The sequence below is a fragment of the Macaca thibetana genome, chromosome 16, assembly GCF_024542745.1.
Source record: "Macaca thibetana thibetana isolate TM-01 chromosome 16, ASM2454274v1, whole genome shotgun sequence".
NCBI classification, from domain to species: Eukaryota; Metazoa; Chordata; class Mammalia; order Primates; family Cercopithecidae; genus Macaca; species Macaca thibetana.
The window spans coordinates 16,701,873-16,723,372 of NC_065593.1; the positions used below are offsets into that span (position 1 = coordinate 16,701,873).

Consider the following 21,500-nt stretch of genomic DNA (forward strand, 5'->3'; position numbering starts at 1 on the left):
TCAGGCAGAAAATACTAAACAAAAGTCGGCTGGTTGAACTGAGGAAGCTGCTCCTGGCTGGAGATACTTGGCCTTAGGGCTTCGGCCTGAGGCATCCGTGTCTTAACCCATCTGCAGTTCACCAGTTGGCAAGCTCCACGTTAATATAATTAACTGGAAGAAGGAAACATCTCATTATTACCATAATGAGTACAACAAGGGATTCAATGAATTTCAACTTCTGGATCATGTTACAACTTGGGGAAAATAAACTTGGAAGTTTTATTTCTTTTTTATTTTTTCGAGATGGAGTCTCGCTCTGCCACCCAGGCTGGAGTGCAGTGGTGTGATCTCTGCTCACTGCAACCTCCGTCTCCTGGGTTCAAGCAATTCTCCTGCCTCAGCTTCCCGAGTAGCTGGGATTACAGGCACCCGCCACGATGCCTGGCTAAATTTTTTGTATTTTTAGTAGAGACAAGGTTTCACTGGGTTGGCCAAGCTGGTCTCGATCTCCTGACCTCAGGTGATCCACCCCCTTGGCCTCCCAAAGTGCTGGGATTACAGGTGTGAGCCACTGCGCCTGGCCTTTATTTCTTAATATGATCATCTGTGAGTATTTTAAAACAGAAGCTAACAGTATACACAAAACAAAAGTGTTTCATTTATAATGTGAATAAAGTTGCTTCTTGTCTCTGATTCTGTTTAATTCTACAGAAGACATACTGACGATGCTTGGTCCGATTTTTTTTTTTTTTCAGACGGAGTCTTACTTTGTTGCCCAGGCTGTAGTGCAGTGGCGCAATCTCGGCTCACTGATACCTCTGCTTCCCGGGTTCTCCTGCCTCAGCCTCCTGCATACCTGGGATTACAGGTGCCCGCCACCACACCCATCTAATTTTTTGTATTTTTAGTAGAGATGGGATTTCATCATGTTGACCAGGCTGGTCTTGAACTGTCAACCTCAGGTGATCCACCTGCCTCGGCCTCCGAAAGGGCTAGGATTCCAGGCGTGAGCCACTGCGCCCAGCCTGTATCCAGTTCTCATCCCATGAAATATTTCCCCTTAATCACAGACTAAAAAACTATATATTTTTTCACTTCTATGGAAGTCTTAGATGGATTTCCTGATAGAGAATGAAGAATTTACACTCAGTGATCATCACAGAAATAAAATTGTTACAATCTTTTAAAATCCTTTTATTCACCTTGAAAGCAATTTTGGATTTAAGACTTCAAAGATAGGCCGGGCGCGGTGGCTCAAGCCTGTAATCCCAGCACTTTGGGAGGCCGAGACGGGTGGATCACGAGGTCAGGAGATCGAGACCATCCTGGCTAACACGGTGAAACCCCGTCTCTACTAAAAAAAATACAAAAAAATAGCCGGGCGAGGTGGTGGGCGCCTGTAGTCCCAGCTACTCCGGAGGCTGAGGCAGGAGAATGGCGTGAACCCGGGAGGCGGAGCTTGCAGTGAGCTGAGATCCGGCCACTGCACTCCAGCCTGGGCGACAGAGCGAGACTCCGTCTCAAAAAAAAAAAAAAAAAAAAAAAAAAAAGACTTCAAAGATAATATTTCCTGACCGGGTGAGGTGGCTCACGCCTGTAACCCCAGCACTTTGGGAGGCCAAGGCGGGCGGATCACCTGAGGTCGGGAGTTCAAGACCAGCCTGACCAACATGGAGAAACCCCGTCTATACTAAAAATACAAAATTAGCTGGGCGTGGCATGGTGGTGCATGCCTGTACTCCCAGCTACTGGGGAAGCTAAGGCAGAATTGCTTGAACTCGGGAGGTGGAGGTTGCAGTGCGCCGAGATCATGCCGTTGCACTCCAGCCTGGGTAACAAGAGAGAAACTCCGTCTCAATAATAATAATAATAATATTTCCCTTGAAAACTGTCTCAAGCATCTAATGTAAATGAAAAGGGCATGAATTCTGCTAAGTGATTTGAAGAAAGACATCAAAACACACTGACGTTTGCATATTTTGTTTTAAATGAGACAGAGTCTTCCTCTGTTGCCTAGGCTGAGTGCAGTGGTGCCATCAGGGCTCACATCAGCCTCAACCTCCTGGGCTCAAGCAATCCTCCCACCTTGTCCTCCCAAATGCTGGGATGACAAGTAAGAGCCACTGCACCTAGCTTGTGTATTTTTGATTGGGAATTTTTGGCTCTCTCTCCAGTGCCTCATTATGTAAGGTACATAACTTGCAGGGCATGACCTCAGGCAACTTTCTAGTTGCCTGAACTTTCTAATAGCAGCAACTAGGACACAAGAACACTTTTGCCACCTGTCCTACTGTTGCTAGAATAATGTTGGCCCTTGAGTTCATATACAAAGAGAAAGCAATTTTCTCCTGGCCACTCACTGGGGCAGAAAAAGCATCCCCGCCCCTCTGCATTAGGAGAAAACACATTTTCTATGCATGAAAGAAAAGGAAGCAGAACTTCTGCTAAAATGATGCCCAGGAAAATCATTTCTTTTGAAGTGAACTATTCCATTAGTTATATTAGTCAATAGGGAAGTATGTAATATATAATCAGTATATATTATGTTCACCGAAGGTTGCTTTAAGGCTGGTGCTAGGCCAATACTGGGAAGAGTACCTGAAACAAAATAGGCACTCAGTAATCTTTTTTTTAAAATTAATGAGCAAAAAAATTAAAAACGTATGTTTCACCTGGTTTGTATTTCCCAATACAAATACCAGGGACTTCTATGAAAAGCTTTTGAGGTTTTTTTTTTTTTTTCCCTTGAAGGGCAATTTTTTTTCATATATAGTTTGTATCGAACAAACTTTTACAAAGAACAATTCTATGCTATGGCAGAGTATGTCTGCACATCACAGTTGTCTTTGTTCTTTGTGATGAAATTATCAAACACATGAATAAGATCTGAAGGTCCAGTTTCCAAGAAAGGAAGATGGTCATGGATGCTGGTGTAAGCCAGGCCTTCTAGAAAAATTTGAAAAACTGCCAGATCCCTTGAGTTGTGAAAGGTATTTTAAAATTAGTATAGCATAGTAAAAATTATGTGTTAATTATTGTTAATAGTCTTCAGTGTTAATTGTGGACTTACTAATTGCATGAATCATGACTATTCCTTAATGTGTTATTTAAAAGTAGAGTTTAGGATGCTAAACATATGCTTATTGTTTGCAAATGCCTATGCGCTGGGATTTATGTGAGCCAAGCAGTCTGATTGGGCCAAACCCTGGGAAATGTAAATATATTTATTTTTGTTTTACTATTTGGCACAGCCTGTGTCTCCCAATAATTGTAATAATGTCTGCTATTGAATCTTGGCAGACACCATCCAGTGTTTCTCAGAATACAGGCAGCCCTCCTACACTCTGCATCAGAACCCCTCCTGCAGGGGATGCTTGTTTTTTTTTTTGTTTGTTTTTTTTGTTTTTTTTTTTTTGAGACGGAGTCTCGCTCTGTCGCCCAGGCTGGAGTGCAGTGGCCGGATCTCAGCTCACTGCAAGCTCCGCCTCCCGGGTTCACGCCATTCTCCTGCCTCAGCCTCCTGAGTAGCTGCGACTACAGGCGCCCGCCACCTTGCCCGGCTAGTTTTTTGTATTTTTTAGTAGAGAGGGGGTTTCACAGTGTTAGCCAGGATGGTCTCGATCTCCTGACCTCGTGATCCGCCCATCTCGGCCTCCCAAAGTGCTGGGATTGGGGATGCTTGTTAACAGATAGATTCGCAGGACCCGCTGCAAACCTGCTGAATCAGAACTTAAGTTTAAAACAGGCTGCACCTTCACGGGTGCTTGCTCTGTCCTACCAGTGGGCTCCCCTTTGGTTTTGCGCTTCCACAGGAAACAGGACATAGATCTAAAATTGTCTTTGCACTGGGACTGGTTTCCTTTGCTGATCTAACACAGAATAGCTGTTTGTACTGTGACTGCAAGTGTGTTGAACAGATCCTTTGTATTGTAGGAGAAGAAATTTGTGCCTCGTTGCTCACCATCACCACGGGCCCTGGTAGCTCTGCGGATAAACCAGCTTGGATTTCGCCCTCGAGGATTAACATTGCAACATTGCATAGGCACATAAAGGCACTTGAAAGTCAAGATGAGGCAGGGAACCTGCGCACTGGGATCTTTGTGTGGTTGGTGTCTTGTCTTTTGCCATTTGTCGGGCACAGCAGCTGCGGTTGCTGAAGCGGGTGAGTAACGTCCAAGAGCCAAACCAACTGCAAGAAGCTCTCCGGGAAAAGGGCATGAAGGCTGCTGACCCACGTCCCGCCCCTCCGCCGACCAACTCCACGCCTGGGATTAGAGGGGAGGAAACATTTGTCCCATACTGTCTTAGGTTCTATTCCTGGGTATCTGCAAATTAAACTGACAGAACACAGATTCACAAGAGAAAAAGGATACAAATTTTATTGATGTTAAGATTTTAGGCACAGCAGCTTCACAAAAAGAAGTAGAAAACTCCAGTAAGTGTTTAGACTTGAGAAATTAAATACTATTTGAGCAAAGGGTGATGGGTTATAGAGAAGTGACTGGATAAAGAAAAGAATGTTTGGGCTTCCGGGGTAGTAAACCGTGCGAAAGTGTTTAGGAATATATGGGAGAAATGAATGGACGAGAAGAGTTATCTCTCTTCCATTTGTTGGTTTATGCAGACTCTTCTCAATGCAACTCCCGTCACCGGTGATAAGAGTCACTGTCCTTCCGGGTACAGGGGGGCATCTTCCTCAAAGCAAAATTTAGGTCCTGCATTTAGGCAGATAAGGGCGGGCGGAGAACTTTTACTGCATCTATTGTTTCTTCATTGCCTACAGCTCGAAATGTCTTTCTTCCCAGGTAGCATATTTTGGGGGTGGCATGTTCTGATCCTCTTTAGGATCATCGGCGCCTCCAGCTGGGGTGAGGCTGGACGGGGACTGGCACAAAGGAGGCTTTCAGGCAGTTTCCTTGAGTTCTAACCGCAAACCCTGCAGAACAATTGGCCTGTGGTCTGTGGCCTGCTCTCCCCACTGTGCCTCAATTGCTGTGGACTAATTTATGAGTAGCCTCTGAACCCAGAGGAAGCTCGAGGAGCAGGATTGACATACCCACTGGATAGAATCGCTGTAGGAAGATAGAATCAGTGAACATTAAGCCTCCAAGTTCGAACAATTGAAAATGAAAGAATAATTCATTTTTAAAAGAGTTTTGTGAAATATGTGGATAAAGCATACTTTCCGATGAACCTAATACTATCAATAATAAATTATAAATGGGAGTCCTATTTCAAATCTAAGTGAGGACGGCTGGGCGCAGTGGCTCACGCCTGTAATCCCAGCACCTTGGGAGGCCGAGGCAGGCGGATCACTTGAGGTCAGGAGTTCGAGACCAGCCTGGCCAACTTGGTGAAACCCCCGTCTCTACTAAAAATACATAAATTAGTTGGGTGTGGCAGCAGGTGCCTGTAATCCCAGCTACTCAGGAGGCTGAGGCAGAAGAATTGCTTGAACCTGGGAGGCAGCGTTTGCAGTGAACTGAGATTGTACCACTGCACTCCAGTCTGGGTGACAGAGTGAGACTCAGTCTCAAAAAGAAAGAAAAAAAAAAATCTAAGCAAGGACTTTGACTCAAAGAAATCATTATGTTCCACGAGAGGGCAGTATAGTAACTCGTTTATAAAACAGTAGGCTTGGAAGAGCAGACGAAAAAATCTGTGATCAGGCCGGGCGCGGTGGCTCAAGCCTGTAATCCCAGCACTTTGGGAGGCCGAGGCGGGTGGATCACGAGGTCAGGAGATCGAGACTATCCTGGCTAACATGGTGAAACCCCGTCTCTACTAAAAATACAAAAAACTAGCCGGGCGTGGTGGCGGGCGCCTGTAGTCTCAGCTACTTGGGAGGCTGAGGCGAGAGAATGGCGTGAACCCGGGAGGCGGAGCTTGCAGTGAGCCGAGATCACGCCACTGCGCTCCAGCCTGGGAGACACAGTGAGACTCCGTCTCAAAAAAAAAAAAAAAAAAAAGAAAAAGAAAAAATCTGTGATCAGTTTTAAAATTTGTGATGAGCACCCGGCACAGTGGCTCACGCCTATAACCCCAGCACTTTGGGAGGCTGAGGTGGGCGGATCACCTGAGGTTGGGAGTTCGAGACCAGCCTGGCCAATATAGAGAAACCCTGTCTCTACTAAAAATACAAAAAAATTAGTGGGACGTGGCGCACGCCTGAAATCACAGTTACTCGGGAGACTGAGGCAGGAGAATCGCTTGAACCCAGGAGGCGGAGGTTGTGGTGAGCCGAGATCGCACCATTGCACTCCAGCCTGGGCAACAAGAGTGAAACTCTGTCTCAAAAAAAAAAAAATTGTGATGAGAACTGCTTTGAGCAGAAACAAAATCAAATAGCATTTTTACCATAAAGTGTTTGTCTCTATGACATGAAAACTACTAAGGAGATTGGTTTTTTCAGGTCGGAATGACATACTTTTGAAAAAGTAAGTTGCTTGACTTGGAACTAAATGGAATTGCTTTCGTTCGTTGCTATGTTGCCCGGTTGCTATGTGGTCTAGTAGAAGCTACAAACGAAATCCAGGAGATCACATTTCCTCTGCCTCAGCCCCTGGAAAAGCTTCATATGCCTGAGTCCTCACCTCCAGTTGTGCCTGGAGCTATGAAGTTTGCGGGAGAGTTTAAATTGGGAAAGATAGTAATCCTTACAGCTAGCTTTATCTGAACTCTGAGTACCAGGCTGGGCGTGTTACATGGATTATTTTTTTCAGCCCCATGATAGCTCTATGAGTTAGGAACTATTATTATCTTCATTTGATAGACGAGGAAACCAGGCCCATAGAGGACTGAGTGCTTGCCCGTGGGACACGGCTCATCGATGGCAAAGTCGGGATTCAAACTGGGCAGATCAAATCTAGATCCCGAGTTTGAGCTATTTCTAGGCAATTGGTGGCAAAGACAGAACTAGAACCCATATATCTTTGTTACAAATTAAAGAGTGACTTTAACGTTGAAAACGGTGTGTTTGGCGGTACTGGGTAGAAGAAACCTTTGGAAGAGGGCTGATGGGCCAGACACAAAGTGACTGTGTTTGCAAAAAGACAGGTTCATGCCAAGAAACAAGAACATTCCAGGCTGAGCTGGGATGCCCCAGTTATGCCGATTATGCAGTGTCAGAGTGGCCAAGACCAGAGGGATTTCCCCACTGCCTTCGCAAACTCCAGAGAGCTCTGAGATCCACAGGCCGGTGGGGTTCCCAGGAGAAGCCTGCAGAAGGTCCTTCCTCCTTCAGGGCACAGAAGAGGATGGACAGAATTTCTCCTAAATCCCCAGAGCCCTTAGTCAAGTTCATCCTGAAACTATCGGAATAATCATCACTGCTATCCCTTGAGAATTCCTTGAGAACTCAAATGCCAGGCCCTGTGCTAAGCATTTTACTTGTATTAGCTCATTTAATCCTCATAGCAACTCACTGAGGTGGGTCCTGTGTTCACCATCCGGGGATTTCACGGGCTGGCCCCTCTCAAAGGAGTTTCATCACATAAGGCACGCACACGTGTATCTGCGAAAAAGTACGTCTTGCACACAAATTGGTTTTCCTAAACCCTCATCTTTGAGCAATGCAGCCGACTTTGTTTTTAAAATGCAGCCCACTTCTGAGTCAGCGAGGAAGATTGCTCACTTCTCCCTTCCAAAACTGCACTGAAATGGCAATAAAGGAATCAAGAATATATAAACTCATAATGGGATAAAGTGAGGGAAGAGACGAATATGGATGAGAGAGTCCCGCAAATATCTGGAAGAGGGAGAGGAGCAGGAGCTGACTTGGCAGAGCTGGAGATCACTACCTGGCTCCCTGCAGACGAGGAAACTAACAAGAAGAAAGGGGCTTGGTCTTGTAGAACTCTAGGTGCTGAGGATGGGGAGATCCAAATCTACAGAAGGTGGGCATGAGGCATGGGACTAAAAACAGGGGGGTTATGTGGCCTGTGTAGGGGGAGGATGGACCCCCTTCCTCCTCTTATAGCAGGCACACCCCAGCTCTCTCCAGCCACCCGTTGCACACCTCCCCACCCTCACTGCCAGTAAAAGATTTGACACGTTCTCTCTGGATAACCGAATGGCTCCAGAGGAAAGACCTCCACATTCTGACATCTTGGAGTCCTGCCCCAATTTGAAAGCCAGTTTGGGCTGGGCTCAGTGACTCACGCCTGTAATCCCAACACTTTGGGAGGCCAAGGCAGGTGGATCACCTGAGGTAATGACTTCGAGACCAGCCTGACCAACATGGTGAAGCCCCATTTCTACTAAAAAAAAAAAAAAAAATTAGCCTGGAGTGGTGGGACATGTCTGTAATCCCAGCTACTCGGGAGGCTGAGGCAGGAGAATCACTTGAACCGAGGAGGCAGAGGCTGCAGTGAGAGATGGCGCCATTGCACTCCAGCCTGGGCAACAAGAGTGAAACTCCATCAAAAGAAAAGAAAAGAAAAGAGAGGAAGGAAGGAAGGAAGGAAGGAAGGAAGGAAGGAAGGAAGGAAGGGAGCAAGGAAGGGAGCAGTTTGCTGTCCAACGACCTTGTCGTAGGTCCTTCTATGGACAAGCCTCACCCACTCCCTCAGAGTTCCCTCATGTCTTTAGTGAGTCACACTTAGACAAGAACAGGCAGCCCAGGATCACCAAATGTTTAAAGACAGCCTCCAACTTGGAAGAGAGGGATCCAGACAAATAGGAAAAAGAAATTTGGGGAAAGCAGAGATGATGGAAGGAGAAAAAAGTGAAAAAAACTTGATAAGTAATTTCTTCAGAAAAGCAAAATAAGATGTTATATCCATTAAACAAGAGTTAGATGCTTTATTCTCTATTTTGAATGTCACTTTTAAAGGAATTAATGAAAAAACAAAAATGAAATTTTGGAAATTGTTCCAAAGAAGGGTAAGATTAACATATTCAAAAGCAAGTTTGGTGGAAGATAAAGTAGAACAAAAATAAACAGAGATTTAAAAAGAATGATAATTGAAAAAATCTAAGAATGAGGACCACTCTAGGAAGTCCAATTTCCAGCTAATAAGAATTCTCTAAGGAGAACATAGAGGAGAGAGAGTGACAGTAAAAATAATACCACTTCACAGAATTGAAAGATGTGAGTCTCCAGATTGAGAGGCCCGACTAAATGCCCACCCCAAGGTCATCACAGATTTCAGAATACCCAGAATAAAGATTTCTAAAGCTCCCTGAGAGAAAAAAAACATACAGAAGATCAGGTGTCAGTCTTGGACTTCTAAATAGCCACACTGAGGCCGGGCGCGGTGGCTCAAGCCTGTAATTCCAGCACTTTGGGAGGCCGAGTCGGGCGGATCACGAGGTCAGGAGATCGAGAACATCCTGGCTAACACGGTGAAACCCCGTCTCTACTAAAAATACAAAAAACTAGCCGGGCGCGGTGGCGGGCGCCTGTAGTCCCAGCTACTCGGGAGGCTGAGGCAGGAGAATGGCGTAAACCCGGGGGGCGGAGCTTGCAGTGAGCTGAGATCCGGCCACTGCACTCCAACCTGGGCGACAGAGCGAGACTCCGTCAAAAAAAAAAAAAAAAAAAAAAAAAAAAAAAAAAAAAAAAAATAAATAGCCACACTGAAAGAAAACAATGCCTTCAAGCTTCTGTGTGAAAATGATTTTCAGCCGAGAATACTTGTAACCAGATGATCAATGAAATAGGAAGGTGGAATAAAAGCATCTCAGGCATGCAAGGACTCAAATTTTACCTCACATGTATGTCCTCTCTTAAGTAGCTACTGCAGGATGTGCACCAACAAAACGAGGAACTAAACTAAGAAAAATAATGTGGAACTAGAAGTCATGGGATTCAATGCTGAACAGTAGTGAAGACAAATGCCAGGATGATAGTGGATAGAGAACTATATAGAGAGCTACCAGTCCAGAGCGGAGCAGGATGGCAGGTACCAGGAGTGAGACACCCAAGGAATCAAAGAAAATGGCATGTTTGAGGATATGGAAAATAGTATCCAGAAACATGAAAGCACTTGGGGAAAAAAAATTAGCAATTGCCACATAGAATAGTAGGCAAATGACAAAGAAAAAGTAATGACAAATTCCAGGAAATAAATGAAGAGCATAGCTCATGCAAAGGGCCTGAAGTAGAAGTGAGCCGATGCATTCAGGGACTAGCAAGGAGAGTGGAGCTACAGCAGAACTGGAGGGGGGAGAAGACTAGACAATGAGGTCAGAGAGACAAGAACGGTCAGGACATCGTAAGGACTGAGGCATTGACTCTGAGCAAGGTGGAAGCTGCTGCCATGTTTTGTGCCAAAGAGTGACATGATCTGACTTACATGTTGGCAAGATAATTCTGCCTATGTGTTGAGAATAAATGGTAGGAGGGACTAGGTAGAAGTAGGATGCTACTGCAGTCAGAAGGTCACCACAGTGATCCAGGGGAAAGACCATACGGATGGCCCCATTGGATGATGATGGCTTGGACCAGGGTGGAAGCACTGGAGGTGGTGAGAAGCAATTGGATTCTGGATATTTAGAAGGCAGAACCAAATATTCCTTGACATATAGAATGTGAGGTATGAAAGAAAGAGATAAATCAAAGATGGCCTGAGCAACCGGAGGGATGAAGCTGCAGTCAAATGAGATGAGGAGACCACGTTGGAACAATGTTCCCATCACCTGTTGCTGAACCAACCTCAACTTACAGACATAAAACAACAATCATTGATTATTATCAGCTCTGGTGAGCCTGGCAGTGGACTGGGCTCAGATAGGCAGGTCCCACTCGGTGGTTGGGGCTAGAGTCATCTCAAAGGCTAGATCATCTGAGGTCAGGAGTTGGAGACCAGCCTGGCCAACATGGTGAAACCCCACCTCCACTAAAATTACAAAATATTAGCCAGGTTTGGTCGTGGGTGCCTGTAATCCCAGCTACTCGGGAGACTGAGGCAGGAGACGTACTTGAACCCGGGAGGCAGAGGTTGCAGTGAGCCTAGGTTGTGCCATTGCACTCCAGCCTGGGTAACAAGAGCAGAACTCCATCCCAAAAAAAAAAAAAAAAAAAAAAAAAAACCACAAAAATTTAAAAAGTTAAAAAATGAAAAATAGCCCCATCCCTATAGCAAGTGCAATTTTTGTGTGTGTGCATGACGGAGTTTTGCTTTTGTCACCCAGGCTAGAGTGCAATGGTGCGATCTCACCTCAGTGCAACCTCTGCCTCCCGGGTTCAAGTCTTTTTTCTGCCTCAGCCTCCTGAGTAGCTGGGATTACAGGCGCGCGCCACCATGCCTGGCTAATTTTTTTGTATTTTTAGTTGAGTCGGGGTTTCACCACGTTGGCCAGGCTGGTCTCGAACTCCTGACCTCGTGATCTGCCCGCCTCAGTCTCCCAAAGTGCTTGGATTACAGGCGTGAGCCACCGCGCCCAGCCTGGCAAGTGCGATTTTAGGAAATCCCCCAACCCAGTCCTCTTTCCCCTCTGTGCCTTCTCCTTGGTGTCTCTGGCCCGAGAGCATGCTCGGACTCACACGATCAATTCACCTTGTGATCTCCCACCAAGGACGACTGCAGCTCCCCGAGTCTCAGACGCCCACTAACCCCCTCCCCCATCCTCCCGGGCTCATGCCCACTGCAAAGGAGAAAGCTGGCTCTGTGAGGTCTCACGTTCGTTACAAGGTGGAGTGCGGACTAGAAGCCAGACCTCCTGGCTTAGCTTTCACGGTCTCTCCAGGATAAAAATGGTGGTTGCTGTCACTGTAGATGATCTGGCAGGTGGCACGGGGGACAGATGAGGGGGGGAACGTTCCTGGTAAGGAAATCCATCCCTCTAAATTAAGTGCGTTAATTTTCCCGAATAAAGACACGCCGGTCATGAAATCCACTGCCTGGAAAAGATACTTGATACAGCAACTGTGATGGCCGCTGGCTGAAAACACTCTGTTTCCCCTTAGTCACCCTCCTCGGGTCAGGGTAAGCCTGCTGGCTAAAGCAACAGAAAGAAGCCAACAGATCTGTGGAACGAAATTCCTTGGCTAACAGGAAAACTGCAGTCAGGGGAGTAGGGGGCAGGGGACAAGGTTCTGAGAAGAACTTTGGGTTTTTCTTTTGCCCTTGGTGCGGTGGGGGTGGGGAACAGGAATATGGGATGTGGAGAATCAGTCCCGAGTAGGGGGTGGGCCTGATAAAGCAGATGAGAAACCCAACCCAGGGGGCAACATTATTGTCATCCTTGTTAACCCTCTGCAGACCAGAAACCGCCAGGACAGTCAACTAATCCTGATTATTATTATATTCATAATAATGCTTGTGTTTTGTCAAAGCCCTTATTAGAGTGCTTTAAGGGGCCTGGGAGGTGATGTTCCCCAAATTTGACAACGTGCAATGCAATGGTAACCACGATGGTTGGAGTGGTTTTCACGGGCGGGCAGAACAACCCTGCCATGGTCAGGTGAACAGAAGCCTCTGAGGCCTGGGATGGCAGAGTGGACGGACATGAACAGAATCCGTCCCTGCCCCGAGGCTGCTCACGTCGGACGCACAGCCCCGAGCGGCCAAGGAGCCTGCATTTTCCTCGGCAGCAGGAGCCGTGGTTTGCACTGTGGCTCTGCCACGTGCCGCGTGGTTAATCCAGTTCGCTTAACTGCACCAGGCTGGAATCTGAGTGTCTTATTAATTGAAAGGTGCTGCCCTGTTGAGCATTCTGTGGGTTCCAAAGCGAGTGGAGTGGGAGGCGTGGTTGGCTTCTTCCTCGCTGGCCTCGTTTTTTGACAAACAACGGCAGGTTCCCCGCAGGGTCTCTGGCCCAGCTTCTCAGCACGTCTCTGTTCTAACTGAATTTGATTTTCTTTTTTTTTCAGCCTCGTGCTAGTGATGGAAGGGAATGAGACTGTGATCTCCCTCATGACACTAATTAATATCCTTCATCCAAAGGTGGTGACACTGTACTTTGGGGCTGAAATCTGAAACTTAACCAATGGCAGTTCTGGTCCAGCCTGGAGAGGCTAAGTGACAGCTTGTTACCTTCAGCTTCATTTATTAACATCAGCTGAATAAACAAATCCCGATGGGACCAGAGCCCTGCTGCCCAGGAACCCCTCCCACTGGTTCTCAAAACTCTCTGGTGACTGGAATTGAAGCCATCTTGGGTAAGAAGGTCCCACTGGAAAGAAATTCAACGGCACCTGATTAATTCTGAAAGTAAAAGCACTTAACCCTCAGGAGTTTGGGCTGAACCACTCACTCTTTCATTCCACTCCTCCTGTATTTCCCTGGCACCAAACAACCTGTCGACTCAGCAGTACAAGCCATCCATTGAGAAATACTGATGGAGGCCGGGCGCGGTGGCTCACGCCTGTAATCCCAGCACTCTGGGAGGCCAAGGTGGGCAGATCACGAGGTCAGGAGATCGAGACCATCCTGGCTAACATGGTGAAACCCCGTCTCTACTAAAAATACAAAAAAATTAGCCAGGCACGGTGGCGGGCGCCTGTAGTCCCAGCTACTTGGGAGGCTGAGGCAGGAGAATGGCGTGAACCCGGGAGGCGGAACTTGCAGTGAGCCAAGATCGCGTTACTGCACTCCAGCCTGGGCAACAGAGCGAGACTCTGTCTCAAAAAAGAAATACTGATGGAGTGCCTGCTAGATCCAGTAGGGAAGCAGGTGCATGCTCTGCGCTCGGGGAGCTTACAGTCTAGTGATCAAACAGGAGCTGTGAGTGACAGGATGAAGTTCACGGTGCTCCGGGAACAGAGATGATGGAGGGGTGTTGATGAAGGCCTCACCAAGGAAATGGTGTTTTAGACCATGAGACAATGTAGCCAACCTAAGCAGCCAGGTCTGCTCATTTCTGCTGCCAGCATAATTTCACAAAGCCCCTCGTTCTGTGACCACATACAGCTCTTGGAAAAGATGCTTTGAAGACAAAAGAGGACAGAGCACACGGCCAGGGGAGGTGGTCCCCCATGCCCCGCTAAGAAACTGCTTATCCCAAGGACGAAAGGAATCCAGTCACTGGAGGTGGTGACATGATCAGATGTGCATTTTAAGATCATTCTAGTTCCAAGATGTAAATGGATTAGAGAAGGATGAGACTGAGGCCTGGAAACCAGTGTTAGGAGCCAGTTGTTCTAATCCAAGTATAGACAGTACGGTTGACTTCCAATCAACTAGTTTCGACAACATTTGAAAAAGAGTAATTAACCTAATATTAGCCTTAACAATCAACACCCTGCTAGCCCTACTACTAATAACCATTACATTTTGATTACCACAACTCAACACTTACATGGAAAAATCCAAGCCTTAGACATGAGCTAGATCAGGTTACAGGCAGAGTGGGTGGAGAGAGCTGGGATGGATACAGAAATCTTTTATGAATTTTTTTTTTTTTTGGAGACAGGGTCTCACTTTGTTGTCCAGACTGGAGTACAATGGCACGATTACAGGTCACCGCAGCCTTGCCCTCCTGGTCTCAAGTAATCCTTCTGCCTCAGCCTCCCGAGTAGCTGGGACTACAAGTGCGCACCACCATGCCTGGCTAAGTTTTAAACCTTTTGTAGAGATGGGGTCTCACTATGTTGCCCAGGCTGGTCTTGAACTCCTGGACTCAAGCAATCCTCCGAGCTTGGCCTCTCAAATTGCTGAGATTGCAGATGTGAGTCACTGTGCTCAGCTCAGAAATCTTTCTGATATATAAAAATTCTTGGCCAGGCACAGTGGCTCACACCTACAATCCCAACACTTTGGGAGGCTGAGGCAGGCAGATCCCTTGAGGTCAGGAATTTGAGATCAGCCTGGCCAACATGGTGAAACCCTGTCTCTACAGAAAATACAAACATTAGCCGGGCGTGGTGGTACACACCTGTAGTCCCAGCTATTCGGGAGGCTGAGGCAGGAGAACCACTTGAACCCAGGAGGAAGAGGCTGTTGAGAGCCAAGATCATGCCATTGCACTCCAGCCTGGGCAATGGGAGTGAGACTCTGACAAACACACACACACACACACACACACACACTCTTGAAAATCAAGTGAAAACGCTGGACGTGGTGGCTCATGCCTGTAATCCCAGAACTTTGGGAGGTTGAGGCAGGTAGATCACCTGAGGTTGGGAGTTCGAGACCAGCCTGGCCAACATGGAGAAACCCCATCTCTACCAGAAAAGTACAAAATTAGCCGGGTGTGGTGGCATATGCCTGCAATCCCAGCTACGCAGGAGGCTGAGGCAGGAGAATCCCTTGAACCCGGGAGGCGGAGGTTGCCGTGAGCTAAGATTGTGCCATTGCACTTCAGCCTGGGTGATGAGAGTGAAACTTTGTCTCAAAAAAATAAATTAATTAATTTTAAAATAATAATAATAAATAAATAAAATCAAGTGAAAAAATAGAAAAATGAATAAAGACAGAAGAGTTCATAGAACAAGATATACAAGTCTCCCGTCAACATGAAAATATGCTCATCTTCACTCATAAGAGAAACACAAATTGACACCACACTGAAACCATCTGTCACCTAAAAATTCAAAAACCTGACGGCACTCGCCGTTGAGGGTAAAGCAAGCATTCTCATGTTTCTGATGAGAGTGCAAAACAGAGAAGATTTTGGCAATGTCTGACAAAATATGTATTTACCCTTGAACCCAGCAATCTCAATCCTGGGAACTAACCCTGAAGACCCACCCCCACAAATGCGAAACAGCATACACCGAAGGCTGCTCGCCGCAGTCCTGCTTGTAATAGCAAAATACTGGAAAAAAAAAAAACCCCAAGATATCCCTGCACAGGAGACAGGTTGAACAAATGATCAGCTAGCACAGTGGACGACTATACAGGCTTTTTTTTTTTTTTTGAGATGGAGTCTTGCTCTGTTGCCCAGGCTGGAGTGCAGTGGTGCTATCTCAGCTCACTACAACCTCCGCCTCCCAGGTTCAAATGATTCTCCTGTCTCAGCCTCCCGAGTAGCTGCGTTTACAGGCGCATACCGCCATGCCTGGTTAATTTCTTGTATTTTAGTAGAGATGGGGTTTCACTATGTTGCCCAGGCTGGTCTCCAACTCCCGAGCTCAGGGAATCCACCTGCCTCGGCCTCCCAAAGTGCTAGGATTACAGGCATGAGCCACCGCGCCTGGCCTATGCAGGCATTTTTTAAAGATGAGGAGGATCAGGCAGGCACAGTGGCTCACGCCTGTAAACCCAGCACTTTGGAAAGGGGCTGAAGAGAAATCTCAAACCTTACCTGGTGGGTTTGTTGTTGGCAGTGACATCAGTTTAAAAACCCAGAAACTACTGTTTCAGAATTTGGGTATTGCAGTACAGAAGAAATCTATAAGCATATTGAAATTGTTGGGAATCAGGATGGTTTGAGAAAAGGAAACATATGGACTGAAGCACAGACGAGGCCTCTGGAGCTGAATTTAAGCTGGAGGTTTCAGTACACTGGGAGGCTCCTCTAAAACATCTTAGCTGTGTTCACTGAAAGGGTCTAGAAGCTTGACACCCAGCAAAATGAGCACAACGAGTTCCTGGACCTTCATTGGGAAATAAAAATTCTCCACCACACACACACACACACACACAAAGAAATTAAACATTAGCAATCAAATTGAAGCTGTCTGCGTGTTCCCTTCCCTAACCGCAGCCTCCTTCCAATCCACTAGATGAGGGAATCTAGCATTTTATCATTTCCAGGCACTTTTGTATATTTTACTATGTATGTATTGTGTCTTTAAACAATATATAGTATTAATATCCATTTTAAAACACTTTATAGAAATGTTATTATCCGTGTGTATGCTTATGCAAATCGCTTTTTTTTCCTGTCAACATTTTGTGTCTTACAGCGATCCACACTGATACCTGGAGCTCTCACTAATTTTTACCCTCTATGTTATTGTACTGCATGGTTATGCCACCATCTACTTATGAATGTCCTGTGAAAGGACATTTAGCCTACCTATTATTTTTGACCATTATGAACATTGCTAGTGTGAACATTCTTGTGCATATCTTTTTGTGCCCATGTACAAGAACCTCCCTAGAGCATATCCTCAAAGTGGAGCTGGTGAGTTATGGTATAAATGCATATTCGCTTTTTCTCTTTATTATCAATTTATTTTCCAATATCATTGAGTCAAATGACATTCCCACCAGCAGGTTCTGTTTCATTCAGTGTTCTTGCCAACACTTAGCATTAAAAGACTTTTTAATTTTTGTTAATCTGATGGATGTGAAATATCTCACTTCTCTGCCTACTTAGTGAGGTTTAATATCTATTTATTTACCACCCATGCATGTTTCAGCTTCTGTGAAATAAAATTTTCTATCTTGCAAAAAAAAAAAATTATCTACAACAAGAGACCAGGATTTGAATAAATGACTGATTCCACAGTTGGGGCAAGGAAAGTAAAAGGTCAGTCTGGAGTGCCTTGTGCCAGAAAGCAAGAACATGCTCAAAGGCCGGGCATGGTGGCTCACGCCTGTAACCACTCCCTCACTTTGGGAGGCTGAGGCAGGCAGATCACCTGAGGTCATGAGTTCAAGACCAGCGTGGCTAACATAGTGAAACCCATCGCTACTAAAAATATAAAAATTCGCCAGTCATGGTGGCTTATGCCTGTAGTCCCAGCTACTCAGGAGGCCGAGGCACGAGAATCGCTTGAACCTGGGAGGCGGAGGTTGCAGTGAGCTGAGATCACGCCACTGCACTCCAGCCTGGGCAACAGAGTGAGACTCGGTCTCAAAAATATAAAATAAAATAAAATGAAAAAGTGCTCAAAGAACCATGGGGATATGGCAAAAAGACACAAGTCTTCTCCCTCTGAACAGTTTGAGCATCAAAAAAATTACAACAGTAAGGGATTACGGCACATTGAATTAAATTAAAAAACAAAAAACAAAAGAATCCATGGGCCTCCGGGAATACTCAAAAACTGAGTTAGAGGGAGGGAAAGACCTTCTTTACTGAAGAATGCCAGCCAGTAAACATCAAAGAAACGATGCAATTTTTGAGACAGAATTTCACTCTTGTTGCCCAGGCTGGAGTGCGATGGCTCAATCTCGGCTTACTGCAACCTCAACCAAATTGAGGTAAACCACTCAATCTGGACATCCACAGACTCCCTAAAGCCCTGGGCTACCAACCCTAATGTAGAGGAAGAAGCACAGAGCTTAGGACGCAGCACACAGGAGCAACAAGCCGAGGAGAGGAGGCTGTAATGAACAGAGGCGGGAAAGCGACAGCCAGAGGGGCAGGCAGGCCAGGACGAGCCCCGGCAGCGCAAACGCCACTCAGTCTGCAAACCAGGTAAGGACGCTTGCTACTGGGAGTGATTGAAACTCAGATCCCCGGCCGGGCACAGTGGTTCTCACCTGTAATCCCGGCACTTTGGGAGGCTGAAGCTGGCGGATCACTTCAGGTCAGGAGTTCGAGACCAGCCTGACCAACATGGTGAAACCCCATCTGTACTAAAAATACAAAAATTAGCCAGGCATGGTGGCACACGCCTGCAATCCCAGCTACTCAGGAGGCTGAGGCACGAGAATCACTTGAACCCCTGAGGCGGAGGTTGCAGTGAGGCAAAATCGCGCCACCGTACCCCAGCCTGGGCGACAGAGTGAGACTCCGTCTCAAAAAAACAAAAACAAACAAAAAATCAGATCCTTAAAGATCGATTTTACACCCACCTACGTGACAGTAAGAAAGCTGGATTGGCCGGGCGCGGTGGCTCACGCCTGTAATCCCTGCACTTTGGGAGGCCGAGGCGGGCGGATCACGAGGTCAGGAGATCGAGACCATCCTGGCTAACACGGTGAAACCCCGTCTCTACTAAAATACAAAAAAAAAAATTAGCCGGGCGCGGTGGCGGGCGCCTGTAGTCCCAGCTACTCGGGAGGCTGAGGCAGGAGAATGGCGCGAACTCGGGAGGCGGAGCTTGCAGTGAGCTGAGACGGTGCCACTGCACTCCAGCCTGGGCGACAGAGTGAAGACTCCGCCTCAAAAAAAAAAAAAAAAAAAAAAAAGAAAGCTGGATCAACTTCGGGGATGAAGGTGGACAGTCAAGACCTACGGTAACACCGTCTGGTGTCTCTCTGGCTGCCATCCATATCACCTGCCTCTGGTTCAGGGCCCCTTCCCAGTTTGTCATCCCACCTGTCTGGATCTTGTCCCTCCAGTGAAGGCTGCCTGGATGCCTCAGAGAGCACAGCCTTCTTACCTGCATTCTTCCCGGGCGCTTTTCCTTATTTGGTGCTTTCTAGGGAGTAGGCAGGTCTTAGGGATTTTTCTGTCTTTCTTTTGAGACAAGGTCTTGCTCTATCACCCAGGCAGTGGCACAGCCATTGCTCACTGATGCCTTGACCTCCCAGGCTCAAGTCATCCTCCCGCCTTGGCCTTCCAAGTAACTGGGACTACAAGCCTGTGCCACCACACCTGGCTAAATTTTAAAACTTTCTGTAGAGACAGAGTCTCACTATGTTGCCTAGGCTGGTCTCAAACTCCATAAACTCAAATAGTTGTCCTGCCTCGGCCTCCCAAAGGGCGGGGACTACAGGCATGAGCCACCGCGCCCAGCCTAGGAATGTTTAAGGTGCTCTTTCGAAAGACTATGAGGGCTGTTTGGTGTCAAAGCAAGTCCAAGCACCAAGAGATAAGAGATCAAAAGCTCTAAAAGCAAACCCAGTCCAATCTTTAAAAGTGAGAGAGATAAGATGGCTCAGAAATAATCATACTGGGTCCATTTATCATGTGGTTGGGAGAGCACAGCTAACAGAGGGAGAAAAAGTAAATCAAGTGGGCCATGTCCACAGGCGTAATCAACTCATCAGAATGAGTTGGTCACCCATCACCAGCTGGAGAAACCCAAGCCTGAGTTGGTTCTGCCAGACTGGTAAGATGTCCCATCCCAAACTGACCAACTGAATCAGCATTTCTAGTCTTCTGTGCAATTGCCTGCAGTCATATAGGCCCGGTCATGATGGCAGAGAATAAAATCTTCTCTCACAACAGTCTCCAGTTACAGAGTCCTGATCACTGCAACTGGGAAAGCTGAGAACTTTTCATCATCTAGCACATTTGCGAAATTCATTGGCTTTAACAAACTGTTCCGCAAACACCTGGCCTGTTCGGTCTCCCCTCTCCAGCATGTGCTTTGTCATATTCAGAAAGTGCTTATAGGCTCTCGCTCGCCTTGAAAAATATCCATCAGCTCTCAGCAAGGCTCAAACCCATCGTGGCTCTGGTGGAACGTTCACTTCAGGGAAACACACAAGCCAATTTGATCCGACTTCATAAATGTTAACAAAATCCAGGTGAAGGAATCTATCTGGAAAAACATAAGACTCTTATGAGCAGCTCCAAGAAAAAATTCTCTCGGGAAAGGGGGAAAAAGATGTGAAATCCTCCCTGCCAGGGTGGAAAGCAAGATGAAATTGGGTCTCACAAACGGGGAGCTTTCGCGGAACCCAGATCTAAAATGGCGGCTTCCAAATAGCTCAGGATTGTGAGACCCAGACGGATTTTCTTCTCATGCTTTGTCTTAGAGGTAAAATCAAGTTTAAAACTCATCAACTCTCTTATGATCCCTCACCCCCCACCCCCAACAAAGACCACAGACAAGAACATCATGGAACCAACTTCAAAATCTCGAGTCTGGGCCGGGCGCGGTGGCTCACGCCTGTAATCCCAGCACTCTGGGAGGCCGAGGCGGGCGGATCACGAGGTCAGGGGATCGAGACCACCCTGGCTAACACGGTGAAACCCCGTTTCTACTAAAAATACAAAAAAAAAAAAAAAAAAAATGAGCCGGGTGAGGAGGCGGCACCTGTAGTCCCAGCTACTCGGGAGGCTGAGGCAGGAGAATGGCGCGAACCCGGGAGGCGGAGCTTGCAGTGAACCGAGATGGCGCCACCGCACTCCAGCCTGGGCCACAGAGCCAGACTCCACCTCAAAAAAGAAAAAAATAAATAAAAATTAGCCGGGCGCGATGGCGGGCGCCTGTAGTCCCAGTTACTCGGGAGGCTGAGGCAGGACAATGGCGCGAACCCGGGAGGCAGAGCTTGCAGTGAGCCAAGATGGCGCCACTCACTCCAGCCTGGGTCACAGAACCAGACTCCGCCTCAAAAAAAATAAATAAATAAAAATTAGCCGGGCGTGGTGGCGGGCGCCTGTAGTCCCAGTTACTCCGGGGCTGAGGCAGGAGAATGGCGCGAACCCGGGAGGCGGAGCTTGCAGTGAGCCGAGATGGCGCTACCGCACTCCAGCCTGGGCGACAGAGCCAGACTCCGCCTCAAAAAAAAAAAAAAAAAATAAATAAAAATTAGCCGGGCGTGGTGGCGGGCGCCTGTAGTCCCAGTTACTCCGGGGCTGAGGCAGGAGAATGGCGCGAACCCGGGAGGCGGAGCTTGCAGTGAGCCAAGATGGCGCCACTCACTCCAGCCTGGGCCACAGAGCCAGACTCCGCCTCAAAAAACAACAACAACAACAAATCTCGAGTCTGTCCCATTCTGAATGTGAGGCATGAGGGACACCGTTCCTAAAGTTTAAAAGAAATTGTTCTGTATTCTGGC

At 47.0% G+C, this 21,500-nt stretch overlaps 2 protein-coding genes across 5 annotated transcripts in view; both read right to left on the bottom strand.

The window, feature by feature from the left end:
- Positions 1-21,500, bottom strand: part of PSMB6 (proteasome 20S subunit beta 6) — a 213,915-nt gene that overhangs the window by 177,460 nt on the left and 14,955 nt on the right. The window contains exon 1 of one of the 4 annotated variants that reach the window (XM_050765449.1): positions 13,899-13,902. The exons of the other annotated variants lie outside the window; for them this stretch is intronic. The gene's annotated coding sequence lies outside the window, so the exon portion shown is untranslated. Of the gene's footprint in view, positions 1-13,898; positions 13,903-21,500 lie in introns of those variants that run through there. 4 annotated transcript variants of the gene reach the window in all.
- ARRB2 (arrestin beta 2) overlaps positions 1-21,500 on the bottom strand; it is a 160,035-nt gene that overhangs the window by 92,888 nt on the left and 45,647 nt on the right. The gene's annotated exons all lie outside the window — the stretch shown is intronic.